A 15,157-nucleotide genomic window follows, 5' to 3' on the forward strand; every position below is an offset into this window, starting at 1 on the left:
ATGTCCTCCAGCACCTGAACAACTAACTAATCTAGAAGCAGCAGCACTACTGTGAAGTCTCTCATAAAGACATTTTTTTCCAGTAAGGACTTGTAACAGCCAGTGATTCTCATCAGTCGCATATCACCCAATAAAGGAGCAGGTGATCAGTGTGAGGGAATTCCCTGTGTGATGACTTTGCTTTGCAGAAGCATTTACTGCAGAAACAGCACCTCTGAGCTAGGAAGCATTAGACATTAGGATGTCTTAATTTACATATGAAGATATGAAAACATTGACTTGAACATGGGGCAGTCAGCCTCTCCCATGCTCTCTACAGGAAAGGGGTGCAGGCCTGTAACAGTTGAGCCAACATGTACATTTCAAGTCTTCCTTCTGCCTGGTGCCAGCAAAACATCTCGAATTAGCATGGAAAATGGTTTAACTGCTGCTTCCATTATGGGCAGGAGCTTGCAAAGTTGAATGGCGTGTAACTCATCCTTAACAGTTCTAAAAACAGGTCTGCCCTGCATGTGTTCTCGGTTGAGCTATTTGCCAGGTGGGTTCATGGCCACTTCCATGAGTACGCTATGAGGCTACCTAGTGTGGCCAGTGTCTAAGCACACGTAATATTGCTGGCAGTTGTCTGGTTTTGTTCACTTCAAGCAATCTAATTCTGGGAGCCAACAGTTCTGCCAGGTTCATGGGGACTCCTATGATTTCTGATGTTCCTTAGCTTAAGTATCTCTTCCTCTGCTTTTTATCTAAGTTGAGGAAATATGCTTTGGGATACAACAAATTGGATTTTTATCACACCATATAAGTGACAAGTATCTTCTCATGTTTCTATCTGTACACACTGTTGAATGTAGTTGGCTCTAGTCTTTCCAGCAAAAGACTAGAATTTAGTAATTACAGCTATGTAAGACAATCCAGCGCGTGCCTTCTGCTACAATTCTTAGGGATGAGGTGATGGATAGGGATCTCGGTGAATCGTGGAGGAGGAAGGGCTCCACGCAGCAGCTCATTTAATTTATCCTCCTGCCCCACCCAACCGCCTCTGATTAGCAGCTGGGCCCTGCCAGCCTGCCACTTGCTGCTGATTGCTGGGGAATTGAAAAGCATTTCCCCTCTGCCAATTGGGGGATCCAGGAGCAGCAAACATCAAAACAAAAAAAATCTTAAAGGAGTTCCTACAGGTGGCATTTCCTTTGCGATGTACAGTGATCTCAAGTGATGGATTGTGGATGTAAGCTCTCTTCCCAGAATTACTTGCTACTTGAAAGTGTTTACTCCCTCTTCTACTATCATAATATTTGACTCAACCTTAATCCTGTCTAGGTTTTTGTTTTTAAATAATTTCCAGTGCTGCATGGTCAGAAGTCTGTTTGAATTCTCTCACTGGAGAATAAATTCTCCCAGCAGGAAAGTAAATAACTTTCTGGCCCAGTTATTCTCAGCCCAGCATTTCTTTAAAAAAAGAAGGTACTGCTTAACTACAGAATTTAAGTGTCCTGAAATCAACAGCCCCCACTTCACTTAGTTTTGTCAAAGTACTTCAGCCCTATTTTAAACTAAAGGCATGTTGTTTGTCCCTGTGTGTATTTATACAGCCCTTATATTACATAACCAAGCAACCAGGTGCAGCCTCTTTGCCTATTTCAGTTTTTCCAGGATGCCCACTGTGGGAACAAGGTAGATGTTCATCCACTGGTAACTAGAAACAACTCCCACAGCTTCCACAGGTTACAAGTCTGGTTGAGTTTAGCGGTTACTAAAAAAGTTCCACATCTCTTCATTACCAGGCCCCCAAGCTACACGAGACCCTACACTTGTTGGTATCTTAATCCCAACTCACAGGCAGAGAAATGCTTGCTACTTCAGTTACAACTGAATTATTATTGCTGTCACGTGCAGGCCTAGTGCCTGCACTGATCATTTGGAAACTGGGAATGGCATACAACCTATTCCCTTGCCCAAATCCATGCAGTTTTATCTATTTCTCTAGCATTTTATACAAGATATTCCATAGTTTCCTGTGCCTGCAGTGATGTAATGATAAAATGGTTCTGCTGATCTCCTTGTAAAGTCACCTGGATTCTCTACCTAGTACACTGGGAGTGTTATAAATACACTGTTAAAACACAATAATTCAGAATGCCTGCTACCAACAAATACATTTTCTTATTGCAGTATAAGGGCAGAAGCAATGGGCAGTGCAAAAGGAAAGAACAGCCGGGACAGTTCTGGGCTGGCAAGTAAAGACTCCTTCGTGTGGGCACTCAAGACAGGCTCTACCCATTAAGTAATGTCCTGTATGTGTTAAAACCACACACCTGCCTGATACCTCATGAGCCAGTTGTTTTTATTCTTGTTGCCCTGGGGAGCAGTTTATGCTCAAATCTCTTCCTGGGGAATTGGCAAGTCACAGTATGAAAGCTGGAAGCTTAAGTGTAAGTGAGCAATACTGAGAAGACTGCATGGGAAGAACCTAAGGTGTTCTCCACATCCTGTACTGATAAACTGTGGCTTGCCTGTTGCAGAAGAGATCCAAGGAGATGCAGACTTTCCTCTCATCCTGAAATCTAGCCCAGGCACCCAGTCTGTCTGACTCCCTGCCCAGGCTGGCCCCGAACAGCCTCCTGCTTGGGAAGGAATGGCAAAGTGATCACAGATCTTCCACTCTGTTCCTGTTGCTTGGCCTACCCAGGAGCACCTGGCAACAGTTCCCTTTTCCCAGCTCTCCCCACCAGCCAAGCCCAAGAAAGCAAGCTTCTTGGCAAGTGGTAAGAAATACGAGAAAACTAATGACAAGCAAAATGTAAACCCAGCTGGACTTCACGTGGCAAAATACAGGGCAAGCTGCTAGAGTGGCTTAACTACACGCAAAGCTGCATCAGTTTATTTTAACGCAATTTAGTTAAACCACAATGGTAGCTTAAGCCTGATTCACATAGACTTAACTTGCACCTATACATTGGGGTTACTCATAAGAAAAAGTTGCCCTAGTTTAAGGTATTGTTTTAAACCAATTCAGCTAAACCAATGCAAAAGGCTATGTGACCTTATTTATTTCAGATTAAGCCAGACTTATCTGAGTTTAATTATAGGCCGGTTAGTCTCACCTCTATCTTTGGGAAAAACTTTGAAAAAATTATCAAGGATCACATTTGTGGGAGCCCAGCTGGAAAAATAATGCTGAAAGGCAACCAGCACGGGTTCATAGCAGGTAGATCCTGCCTGACTAACCTTGTTTCTTTTTATGAGCAGGTCACAAAATGCTTAGATGTAGGAGTCGAGATAGATGTCATCTACTTGGATTTTAAGAAGGCCTTCGATACGGTATCTCACCCTATTCTCAAAACAAACTGAGTGGCTGTGACGTAGATGATTACACGGTCAGGTGGGTGGCAAATTGGCTTAAGGGTCTCACCCAGAGAGTGGTAGTGGATGGGTCGGTATCAGCCTGGAAGGATGTGGGCAGCGAGGCCCCCCAAGGCTTGGTCCTTGGACCTGTTATTCAATGTCTTCATCAGCGACTTGGAAGAGGGCACAGAGAGCACTCTGTCCAAATTTGGGGGTGACACGAAATTATGGGGTAAAGTAAACACACTAGTGGGAAGGGATTGAATCTAGGTGGACCTGGACAGGTTGGAAAAGTGGGCAGAAAAGAACAGGATGCAGCTCAACAAAGACAAGTGCAAAGTGCTGCATCTGGGGAGAAGGAATCGCCAACACACCTATAGGCTAGGGGAGGACCTTCTCACTGTAAATAATCAGTTTAAAAAACAGTTTACATCAAAGCAATGTATCTTCATCTTAGAGAAAATGCCTAATAGATGTCAAGCTAAATCAACTAAATTAACTGCTTTAATTTTTTTGAAAAATCAATTTAGCCAACCCCCTCAAGTGGATGCACAAGTCAGTTTGCACCAATCTTAGATCAATTTAGTTTACTTTGGTTGTAGACTTCCCCCACCTGCAGTACCACAAGACAAAACTAAGGTACAATTCAAAGCCAGCTGTTAGGACTCAGACCCAGCTTTACATCCCACAGGGACTCATCACGGTCCTGGGGAGCTGTGCTTGTTAGGTAGCTGATAATTAGTCCATAGTTGGTTCTTCCACCTTCCAGTAGGGCATAGGGATCCCCTGAAGAAGCTAAATTAAGATTAGCCTACCTGTCATTGAGTGCATAAATATGGTATACAATCATCAAATATGCACCATCTCTACCCACAGCAAATGATGCCTGGGGCATGTCTGAGGTACACAGACAGGGTGGGAGAAGCCAGGGAAACTTACTCCAGCCCTCTCCTCAGATAACCTTTCCCGCATGGGCTGCCTCCATTGCAGGCCGAGGGAACGATCTGTAACCAGAGCCCTCTCCGCACAAGCTATTAGCTTAGGCAATCCCTGCAGCACCTGGCAATCAGAAGCAGAGTTATATCTGGGCTATCCTCAGGGAACAAACTCCTGGTTTGCAGTCCTGTCTGGCACACGCAAGGGCAGCTGAAAGTCAGCTCCCCTGCTCTGAAAGAATCCTATGCTTCCAGCCTTGCAGTTGGTGTAGTAATTAAGCACTAGGCCACAGAAGGCAGTTTGTTTTGTTGGCAATTATTAGCACACCTCGGGGTGCTGCAATAGTACTGATTCACAACTGCAGCATCGCAGCGTTGTACCAGCCTTATCTCACTAGCTCTCACGACACTCCTGTTCCGTAGGTCATTCTTACTGCCACATGTCAGCAATGGGGAGGTGGAAACAATGAGGCTATACAGCAAAAGTGTGAGCACAGCATTGTGCAGGCAGTTTTGCACACTCCTGACTTGCCTGCAAACATGCATTGCTGGCGCAGAAGCCCCAGTGGGTGTGTGCAAATCTGGATCCTGAAGCAATGTGTTTGCAGGGAAGTCAGGAGCGTGCAAAACTGCACCGACAACGCTGTGCTCCCACTTGTCCTGGATATCCTCATCGTTTCCACCTCCCGATTGCTGAGATGTGGGAGTTGAGGGCACACCCAGGCAGAGACACACAAGGTGGAAGGCAGAAGAAGGAGAGCACTGTACACTGTTTTAAAAATTTGCTTCAAAGGGACAGATAACAGTGGGTCAGTGACATAAATGGATTTAAAACTGCCATGCAAGCTCCTGATCAATCTACTCAACCAGTGGACCCCAACCCAAAGCTCGCAGGCAGCTGCCCCTCCATAAAAGTGTCAGCATTAAATCAGAGATTGACAGAAAGAACAAAGCACAATGAAACGGGCAGCACATGACCTGCTCCATACTGTTACTCATGGAGTAGTGAAGGTTGGGACCACTGTGCCAGACATGCTGCCTCCCTTGTAATGCTAGAGGCCAAGAGGTACTGACAACAGCTAGAGATAAAAGAAATCACCTCTAGCTCAGGAGTTCTGTTTGGCAGCTGGAGATAAGGCACTCTCTCTGCTTTCCTCTAGAGGTCAGTGTTACTATTGAATAGACGTGTAATAAAATACAGGAAGGTTGCACAAGTCCACTTATTTGCTATTACTGAAGCCAACAGAGATTGCCAATGGGGGGCTTTGTGCATATCCCGAGTTGTGCAGTTGTTATTCTCAGGTGTGTTCACTCAAGAGCTACATGTTTATGATGCAATCAGGGACTTTTTTGCTTTGGTTCATAAGTGCCAAAAGCAGATGTTACCTGGTTGGTTAAGTGCTGTCTGGGTGAGTAAAGTGAACTAGGATTTCTGCTTTCTGAGCTATTGGGCTAATTAGACAAACCCTTGCCCCAAGCACCTCCCCAGCCTTTCTCCACAGACCCACATGTGCAGTGGGAGGGTGAAGAGTGCTCCCAGACATTCATGGCACAAAGCTAGACAAGGTCAGAACAAGGTCTAAAAATCAGAAACTTCTAGTGTCGAGGACCCACACGGTGTCCTAAACAGCAGCGGCTGTTCATACTAGAATGCCAGGGGACTTCCCCGGACATGCAGGGACTAGGGAGGCAGGCTAAGAGACTTGAAAAAAGCAGCTGAACGTCTGACTAATTCCCAACAGAGAAAACCATTAGCTCAGGGGTACACAGCCTGCATCCTGCCAGGGCAATTCCAGCAACCACCATCACCCCCAGTCCTTCACTTAGCCACTTTATTAAATGAGAAAGGATAAGAAAACCCAGCAACTCCCAGGTCCTCGCTGTGCAGGATTTCATTTATCTGCAAGTGCAGCTGCATGAGCAGCCTAGTTTCCTGCTTGTGAACAAGCCGGGGTCTCACAGTCAACCAAGGAGATGCAAGCAGTGCCATCCCTCCAGGGGAAAGTGCATCTATACAGGCTTCAAAAAATCCCTGGCATGGGTACCATCATTTCAGGACTGTCACTAGTGCTCTTGCATGAAGTATTGCTGTCACTGCAGGGTACAGATCAAGGAAGGCTTTTCCAGCACAATCAGCGTTTGACATTTATTCCCAAATGAATGCTTTTCAAAATGCTTTTGTTGATTTAACTGTTGATTTAATAATGATTACATCAACACTACCATTTTGAAAAGCTCTGGTTTCCAGCCCTTTCTAACAGCAAAGCCATGTTTTCAGTCTATATCACCAAATAGTAGAAGAGCAAATTTCTGCAAGTGATTATCTGATCATTTTACTTTACTATTTACTATTTACTTTACTATTGACCAGAAACTCTTTTCTAACCTGAGCAACCATTGTTCCAACATGTAAAAGGCACAAAATGCCTGGCAGCCTCTGAACAAGATTAACCTTGTAAAACACCGTCATTGGTAACCTCTCAAGTGACTAGAAACACCTCACTGAAGAACAGGAAGCCCTGTTGGTTTTATGATTTTGTAATGCAAAAAGAACTCAATTTATTTAAAATAAAGAAGTCTGCATTGCCCCAGGGCTTTGCACTGACATTTTCAGGCCTCGCAAGGTTTTCCTGGAGAAAAACAGAAGTGAAGAAAAGCAGAGTGCACACACAGGAACAGAAGAATATGGAGCCCTCGTCCTGCCTCCACGGTCACAGAGGAGCACATCTTTCATTTCTTTAGAGCAGGGTGTCAGATCTGGCCCATGGAGCCCTATCATGTGGCCTCTGGTGCTGCCCATGAGTCTCGGACATGACCCACACACTGCATGTGCCCTGCCCCAGCCCAGCCCACTGCCACATGCAACGTGCACCGGCCCTGGCCCCAGATGTGGCACATGGGGCCGGTCTGGGGCACACATGGCGCTGGGCTGGAGCACATGCAAGCAGCACCCAATCCAGTCCAGGGACTGGCCCTGTGCTAAACTGGGCCTGATGAGTTTGATACCTCTGCCTCAGAGGTTCCCTGTGTGTGTCCTGCTTAGCCAGGAGGTGGCAGTACATCACTGCAATTAGTCACTTAGTGAATTTGCAGTACATTTTGAAATTAGCATTTCCTACCCTTTGCCTCCTCATCCTCAGCAAAACGGTTCTCAAAGGGCACTGACAGTTACTGAGAACAGGGCTGGGAGCACTCCTCATATAAACCTATTCCCCCAGGTTTCAATTATTCAAATACAGCGATCATGATCAGGCCAAAAACAGCCAGGTCAGAATCCTCCAAACGGGCAGCGCTCCTATGTAATAATGTTATTTTGGACTTTGACAGCATCTTCCACCAGGGAAGGCACAACCTGCACCACATCCGTGTGGGCTAGGCGCTGGGCCTACATGCAAGACACTAAGTCGGTGGCAGAGGTCGGACAGGAGTCCCAGGCTCCCCACTCCGTAGTTCTCTAACCCATAGGTGACACTTCCTCATAGAAGCCTCTCTTCCCCACGCTGGAGCTAAACTTTCATTACCCTGGTAAAAGGAAACCAACTGCATCTTTACTATATCCTTAAACCTCTCTCCACCCATAAAACTAATAGGCCAAACCATTGATGTGACACTGTCAAGTACTTTATAATTCACTTACTACTTCTGACTCAGGGACTCAGGCTGGCCTAAACTCCCCCTCTGGCAATGAGACTGAAGAGAAAAATAACCGCCTGGTTGCCAACTTTGTGACTTGATGTGGGCCAGAGTCCTACCATCCTGGGCTGCCACCAGGTTTCATCAGCTACTTGGATGGCTTGCAGCCCCACAAATGGCAAGGCTGGCCATGCAACACTCATGTGATTTTCAAACCATCTTTGAGTCCTGACATTAATACTTCTTTGGTCATCTTTTATTTGATAAATAATGCTTTGACCCAAAGCCCAGTGTCTCCAGGCATTTCTACTGGAGAAGCCAGGACCTTTAGTGCTTAATACCAGCAGCTGAATGAAATTCAGCCCATAATCTCTACTCATTCCAGATTCATCTAGGTTGGTAAAATGGCCATTGCTAGTAACCTCTGTCAGTAGCAGATCTCTCTGGCTCTTCATCAGGTGCAGCTGAAACCATCTTAGCTACTAGCCTAAGTAGAGCAAAACCATTAGTAGTGACATTACCAAGCATGTACTAACTGCCCTGATTGCATGGTCTCCAACAATGCCAGAAATAGCTTTGTCCCAGTTTCACAAACTGTTGAGGCTCTCAGCACTGCCTCAAGTGAAGTTGCCAACAGAGGGTCTTTGCTTGAGTGTTGAAGAGCCCATCAAGTTTGGCTCAAAAAGCTACAGCAGGGGTGTCACAGTGGGTGAAGCCAGACAGGGACAAAGCTTTCTTTGTAAACACTTTGCTGTTTGTTTCATTTGCCACTGAAAGCTGCTGGGCTGAGCCAGTCTATTGTGATTATAAAAGAGCCATTCCTGACATTATTATGGTAAACCTTACTTAGCGCTGTAGAAGAGACTTCCCTCCCAAATGACTTCAGTGCGTGTTTGGTGAAGCTTTAGGTAAAGTATTAAGTATAAGGAGGAGGCCCAGTTTCAGATAATATCCTAGAGAGATGAAAGGATTAATTCTGTTCTCACAGCACTGTAACCCTACCAATGTCAATACAATTATTCCAGATTCACAGTAACATCAGAGCAGAATAAGGCCCAGAAAGCCCCTTGCTGGCTCTGTTACTAACTTGCTGTGTAAACTTAGGAAAATGCCAGGTTTGTGCCCTTTCCTGCTTCTTCCTGATGCATGAAAGCAGCCTAGGAAAGGTTTACTTTTTATGACTTGTCTTCTCACTTTAGAAATCCTAGCCAGTTTTCCTGGTTGGTTTGTTTTTGGAAGACTGAACAGTTGGGGAGGTAGCACAGCCACCCTATCCCCAGAACTGAACAAGTGAGACGGAAAGGGGTTTTTTACTTTGATCGTCTAAACCCACTTCTTGGTGGTCACCTGTGGCTCCAATGCCTGACAAACAGTTTGGGGAAAGTTTTTTTTGTAATGGAAATCAGCACTTTTGACAAGTAAAAGCTAACAGTTTTTCCAGGAAATTCTCCAACTCTAACAGGAAGAAAAGACTTAAAACTTCTGATGCCATCGAGGTAAAAGCAAAAGGGAAAATAAAAGCTTTTTGAGCCTCCAAACAGCAAAGGGTGGGTGAAGGAAGAGGAACAAAACTTTGTTGCCCCTCTGGTCTGGTACCTTTAATCACTCCAGGCTTTGGTTCCCCATTTATAGCATTAACTATGGTAATACTCTTCTGCCACATAGGGATTCTAAGAAGCTTAATTAGCATTTGCAAAACAGTCCAAGGACCCCAGATGACCAGGGCCAAATGTTCTTGATATTTAGCCCTTCAAGGCTGAATGCTGGTTTCCCTCTCCCTACTCCATCCTGCACCTACAAAGGAACAGACTGCTGCCTGACCGAGCGCCAAGGTGAGCTGAGTAGATAGTGCCTCTTAGACTTTTGTGTGATCCTGAACAAATACTGAAGTCCCCAGAGATTTCTTCCTAGCTTACTTGCAAAATCCACCTTGTTTCAGGCTGTCTGCTCTAAGGAACTTCACAAAGCAACTCAGTGGCACAGCTGCTGGTTCACTTGAACTGAGAGTAGTACTGGCAGCAACAAGAGCAGAGACAAGGCCCTGAATACTTCTGGCATTTTTACCACGTTCATTTATTCTGGGACTTGAAAAGTAGCTTTAGTGCCAAGGATCCCTTAAAACACAATGCAATCTGGATGCCTGATTCCCTACAGCTGCTTTGAAAACTGCAGGCAAAACCTCTCAGTTCAGCGGAGCCAAGGGCTGCAGGGACGACCAAGTCTCTTGTAAAATTCCCTAGTGTAGGCCAGGCTTAAAGTTGTGAGCTAACCTGAGCCAGGCTGGGAACAGAGCCCTGCCCTGCTGGCAGAGACAGGAAATGAAGGAGTCTCCATCACCCTGCCCAGCTCGGCAGCTGCTTAAGCTCCAGCTGGAAGCCTGCCGTGGCCTGTGCTGCGCCTCAATAGGAGGCAGTGATTCCTTTGCTCCAGCAAGGGGAGAAGCCCTGAAATTTGTCCCCAAGATGGGGTCTTCTTTCTCAAAGCCTCTCCCATTCCCAGCCACTTGACTGAGAAGTGACATCCTGAATGCCACTGGGGCTTCCTTGTCCGAGGCTGGAAACTATTTTCGATCCAGTACGGAGGCAGGTTTAACAAAGTTTAATGCTGAAGCACAAATCATTTGGTTTAATAACCACTTAAGTGCTACTGATGGTTAAAACCGGATGGGAGCTGGTTTACAGTTTCTGACACCCAGCAGCCACTACTCCCACTTCAGACCCCATTTGAAATTGGAAACTCAGCCTGTGGGAGGGGTGCTAAAGCCCCAAATGGTCAGGAGGTTCCAGCCATAGGGATTTCTGTCTGCATTTAGATAAATGTCACCAGCTTTTTAAAACCCAAGCTCTTTATGAGGCAAAATCCTCTGAGAGCTGGTCACTTCATGGTGCCCCAGCCCCTGGCTGGTAGAAATGCCTGAAGACTCCCAGCTCTCACATTATTTGCCTTTAATCCTTAGACACCAATCAGTTGCAGCTGGGCTTTTTGGATGAACTGCTAGAAACACTGTGATGGGAAGAAGCAGGGGCATGGTTAAACTTTCTTCTGATAAACATGGATACAGCAAATGGGTCCACATTTATCTCTCCCTGGGCTGCCACAAGCCTCTGCTTTGAAGATTGCTGTGCCTGGGGCTCCAAACCCCAGGCCAGGCTATCCCAAATTTTTGGGATGTTGCAATTTTGCATTTAGACCTGACCTATCAGCACCAGATAGGAGCTACAGACTGGACCCTACACCCTGATCTGGATCACGCTGTTCTGACCCAAAGCTCTGTCAGCCCATGGCAGGAAATGCTTCTCGACAGGAGACCATTCACAATGCTGCACTGGGCCTGTGGGGGCAAGGAAGGAGCTTTCCTGGAGATGTTTCCCTGCTGGATGCAAGATGCAAATGGAGTAGATTTTCCCCAAGAGAGGCAGACAGACAGACGCTTTTACACATCAAAGGAAAGAGCTTTCAGGGATACGCACAAATCGATAGCCTCCTTTTAAGTACCAAGTGCATTTGTTTGAGTGTGGGCGATTAGTCCCTCAGGATGGAGGTAGGACAGGCAACCATTAACAGACACTAGGACAGGATGGAGCAGGGAGTTCAGAAGTGTGCATACATGTCTTGGCTATGTGCTGGCCTCACGGGGATGAGGAAAGTCTGGGGCTCCCCACCAACCTCTCATCTCCAAGAAATACTGTCACAGTGTGTGGAATAACCTGCATCTGGGGGAGAGTCTGCTGTCTCCAGTGAATCCTGGAGACAGCAGACCATGAAAAGGATGGATAAAAGGGACCCTTGCATATGGTTAAAGCATGGGACTGTGAGTCAGCACCCGTGGGCCCCACCCCAAGCCATCAGAGTTTGGTCAAACTCTTTAACCTTGCCTTGCTTTCCCCAACTGTAAAATGGGTATTTGCTATGAATTTTGAATGTATCCAGCAATGTAAATGCCACCTCATCTTGGGGTGGGAGGACACTTGCGAAGTTTAATTCATTAAGGTCTCTAGAATCCTTTTAGCAAAAGAGCTATAGACAGGCAGAGGACCATAATGTCCTGGGCATAACATGAAGCACAGGTCTTGACCACAGCTTCTGAAATGTGTATTGTCCCAAGGGTTTGTAGGGGAGAGCAGACAGCGGTTTGACACTGATGTTCCAACTGGTCCAGTTTCAACATAATCCTCATGACATTGCTACAAAACAGGATAGCTTTAAAATACCTCCTCCCTCACCTCTGTTGGCTTGGGACAGCCATCGCAAAGTTTCAGAGCTACAAGCGGTGGGGGTGTTGCAACTGCCCTATGATCTACTGCAAAACCCATAAATGTTCCAAAGCTGGGGCAGCATATAGAGCCAGCGACCAAAGGAAATAGCATCTGTACTGGGGAATGACATAAGCAGAAGGCTGGCCTGTCAGTCAGCAAAGAAACAGGACTAACTCAAAGCCTAGTGACTTAGAGCCGTCCAGCTTCTAAGTATCTGGGGAGCAAATGTCCTGCAGGCCACACATCCATGAGCTGCACCAGGGCAACCCCCCACCCAGCCACAAGCCATGCAGATATCCCCTGCCACTGAGCCATGTGCCTGCCTCCCCCCTCCACTGCACTGTGCACCTGCACCCCTCCGTGGGCCCTTCCTACCACAACCCATGCAGGCCTTGCAGCCAGAGGAATGGCATGGCAGGAGCAGTGGCCATGTGGAAGCCCAGGGACTGCAGCTTAACCCCTCGTGGGCCACATGCAGCCCACAGGCTACCATTTGGGACAGCCCTGGTTTAATACAATTTGACTCTCAGCTTGCACCCTGACTTCTCCCACCATAGACAGGTCATTTCCAGACAGCCTGTTACAAAACAGTTTGCAGCCAATCTCATTAGAGGGGATATTGCATAAAGCCTCAAACTGCCTGAATCTACGATTTTGCGGACATGTTGCAAGGCCTCTCTCTAGGGCTCTGTGAAGGGCTGGTGCCTGTGGTCAAGAGGCAGGCTTTTTTGCTGAACTGTTTTCATATTTGGTTGTTTTTTGGTTAAGCAGTGAAGAGCAGCAGCTGCTGCTGCTACTCAGCATTTAGGCACATGGATCTATATTTCTTTTTTTGGTACAGGCGCTTGGAGCAAACAATAAATATGTTTTAACATGCTGGGCTGCAACACTTACACTGCAACATTTTTGCATCCCCAGTTGCTGTGCCCATGCCCCCCTTATGAAGGCACACATCTCCTCCTTCCCTCCTGAAAATTCAGTAAAGAGCAATGGGCAAGTCACAATCTGAGTGCATCTCTGCAAAACTGGAGAAGATATAAATTAAATACATCCATTACACTCACCGAGCAGGGTGCTGTCTAGTCAGACTTGCTTTTTAATACACCTGCAAGTCAAAAGAAAAAAAAAAACCCACACTCATTATGGGCATGTAAGAGGTCATTTGAAGCAGACGTTTAATTCATTAAAACACACTGAGAGAAACTTTAACATAACTTGAACTAAATAACACAAAATAAAAAGTTACAAGGCAAATTCCCCCAGCTGTGGAGACTTTTCCAAATGGTTTAAATGGTCAGCCTGTGCTCCCTTAAGGTTCGGTCTGAAGTTGCTCCCAAGCCATAGCTCCTGACAATGCTTTTGTATTTGCTTTGGGCCATAACTACTTCTTTGGGTGTTTAAACACAGGCAGCCTGCTTCCACATGCCTCAGTCTGCACTGCGAGCCTGCAAAGAGCTGCCACACCCATGCATTCTTTGCAGGCAGCCCGTCTTTAACCATCACGTCCGTCACCACCATTCAAGCTCCAACACATCCCTGCACACCCTCGTAGCAATGCCTTTTTACATTTTACATTTTACCTGCAAGTTCCAGGAAGACCCAACCCACGGGGAAGCTCCCAGAAACAAAAGCTGCACTGAACTGAGGGCAGACTCCCTGGGTTAAAAGGCAGAGGTGGAAAGCTCTAGTGTGTGAATCAGCTTTGAGGAAAGCAAATGCTGGGGAAAGAAATGGGCTACTTTTACACTGAGAAAATGTTATTGAGGGTACTTCTGTGGGCTGAATAACTTACATAGAAGTATATATATACGCTTTACTTATACTTTATCCACATGCATATATACAAGTGTCAGTTGTGGTCTCATTGATACGTTGGGGCTTATAAGTTATGAGGAGACTGCAGAAGGCAGAAAACAGAAGCTTGATGATGATCCACCACCTGTTAGTGCTTTGGGAAGCCCGTTCCCCCTTTATCCCCTCTGCCTAGTTTCCAGGGGGCACCTTAGCTACACGCCTGTGCTCTCAGCTCAGTTTTTCCCTTGGGCCTTTGTAAGGCAGGCATGGCAGTCCTTCCCCCTCCTCCCCACACGACAGCTGCTGGGGCATATGCACAGTAGTACGAGCAGCAAGACCTGGACTCTGGTTTGAAGGCCGCAGAGGCTGCCTAGCCCATTCGTGAGCAGGAGTCTGGGCAGCAGTGGGCCCGAGCACGTGGGGGCCTGCAGGGAGTTGTGAGGAGCCGGGTTCCCACTGGGCCGAGCCACAGGGGGCGGAGCGACCTGGAGCAGCGCTCTGCGTCTTTACAATGGCCAAGGGGGCTTTACTCTTTAATCGGCAAAGGCTGCTATTTCTTATCCTCATCCTGAATGCCGCTTGCCTCCTGTTAAGAGGCTCCTTCCGGGACCTTTGCTTGGTACTTGGGAGCTAAGTGGCTGTTAAGCTGTGCAATAAAAAATGATTTGACATTAAGCAGCAGGACGTGTCCCTGACCTAGCACTTGTCCTGCCTGCCTGCCTTTTCTCAAAGCAGCTGTGGACCCACTGATCCAGTCGGCGTGCACACCTGCAGGAACAAGCCCCTCACGCATGGATTCGCAGAGGCTGACACGGGACACGGGCTCATGAAGCTGCTCCTCCTCTCACAAGCACAGACACCAGCACAAGGCAGGGACCAGTCCACAGTGCAGGCCTGCAGGCCCCTTGCCAAAACTTTCCCCTATTCCTCTCAGAGCTCCCTTCCTGCCTGCTCAGTCCCAGCTCCTGCTCTCACTCCACCTTATTCCCCTGGTACTACAGCGTCTTTGGCTTCATTCAGCCTGGAGGGACAGAAATTACACATTAACTTGTATAAGTGATCAGAAACCGGTTCAGATCTGTAACACAATAGAAGTTCAGTGCACAAAAAACACTTTCAAAATGGCTGAAACCAGTTTAAGATAGACCTGGATATAGATTTCATCGATTTCATAGACATTAGGGCTGGAAGGGA

This window comes from Gavialis gangeticus, unplaced genomic scaffold (assembly GCF_001723915.1).
Source record: "Gavialis gangeticus isolate Ggan-Ray unplaced genomic scaffold, GavGan_comp1, whole genome shotgun sequence".
In the NCBI taxonomy this organism is placed as follows: domain Eukaryota; kingdom Metazoa; phylum Chordata; order Crocodylia; family Gavialidae; genus Gavialis; species Gavialis gangeticus.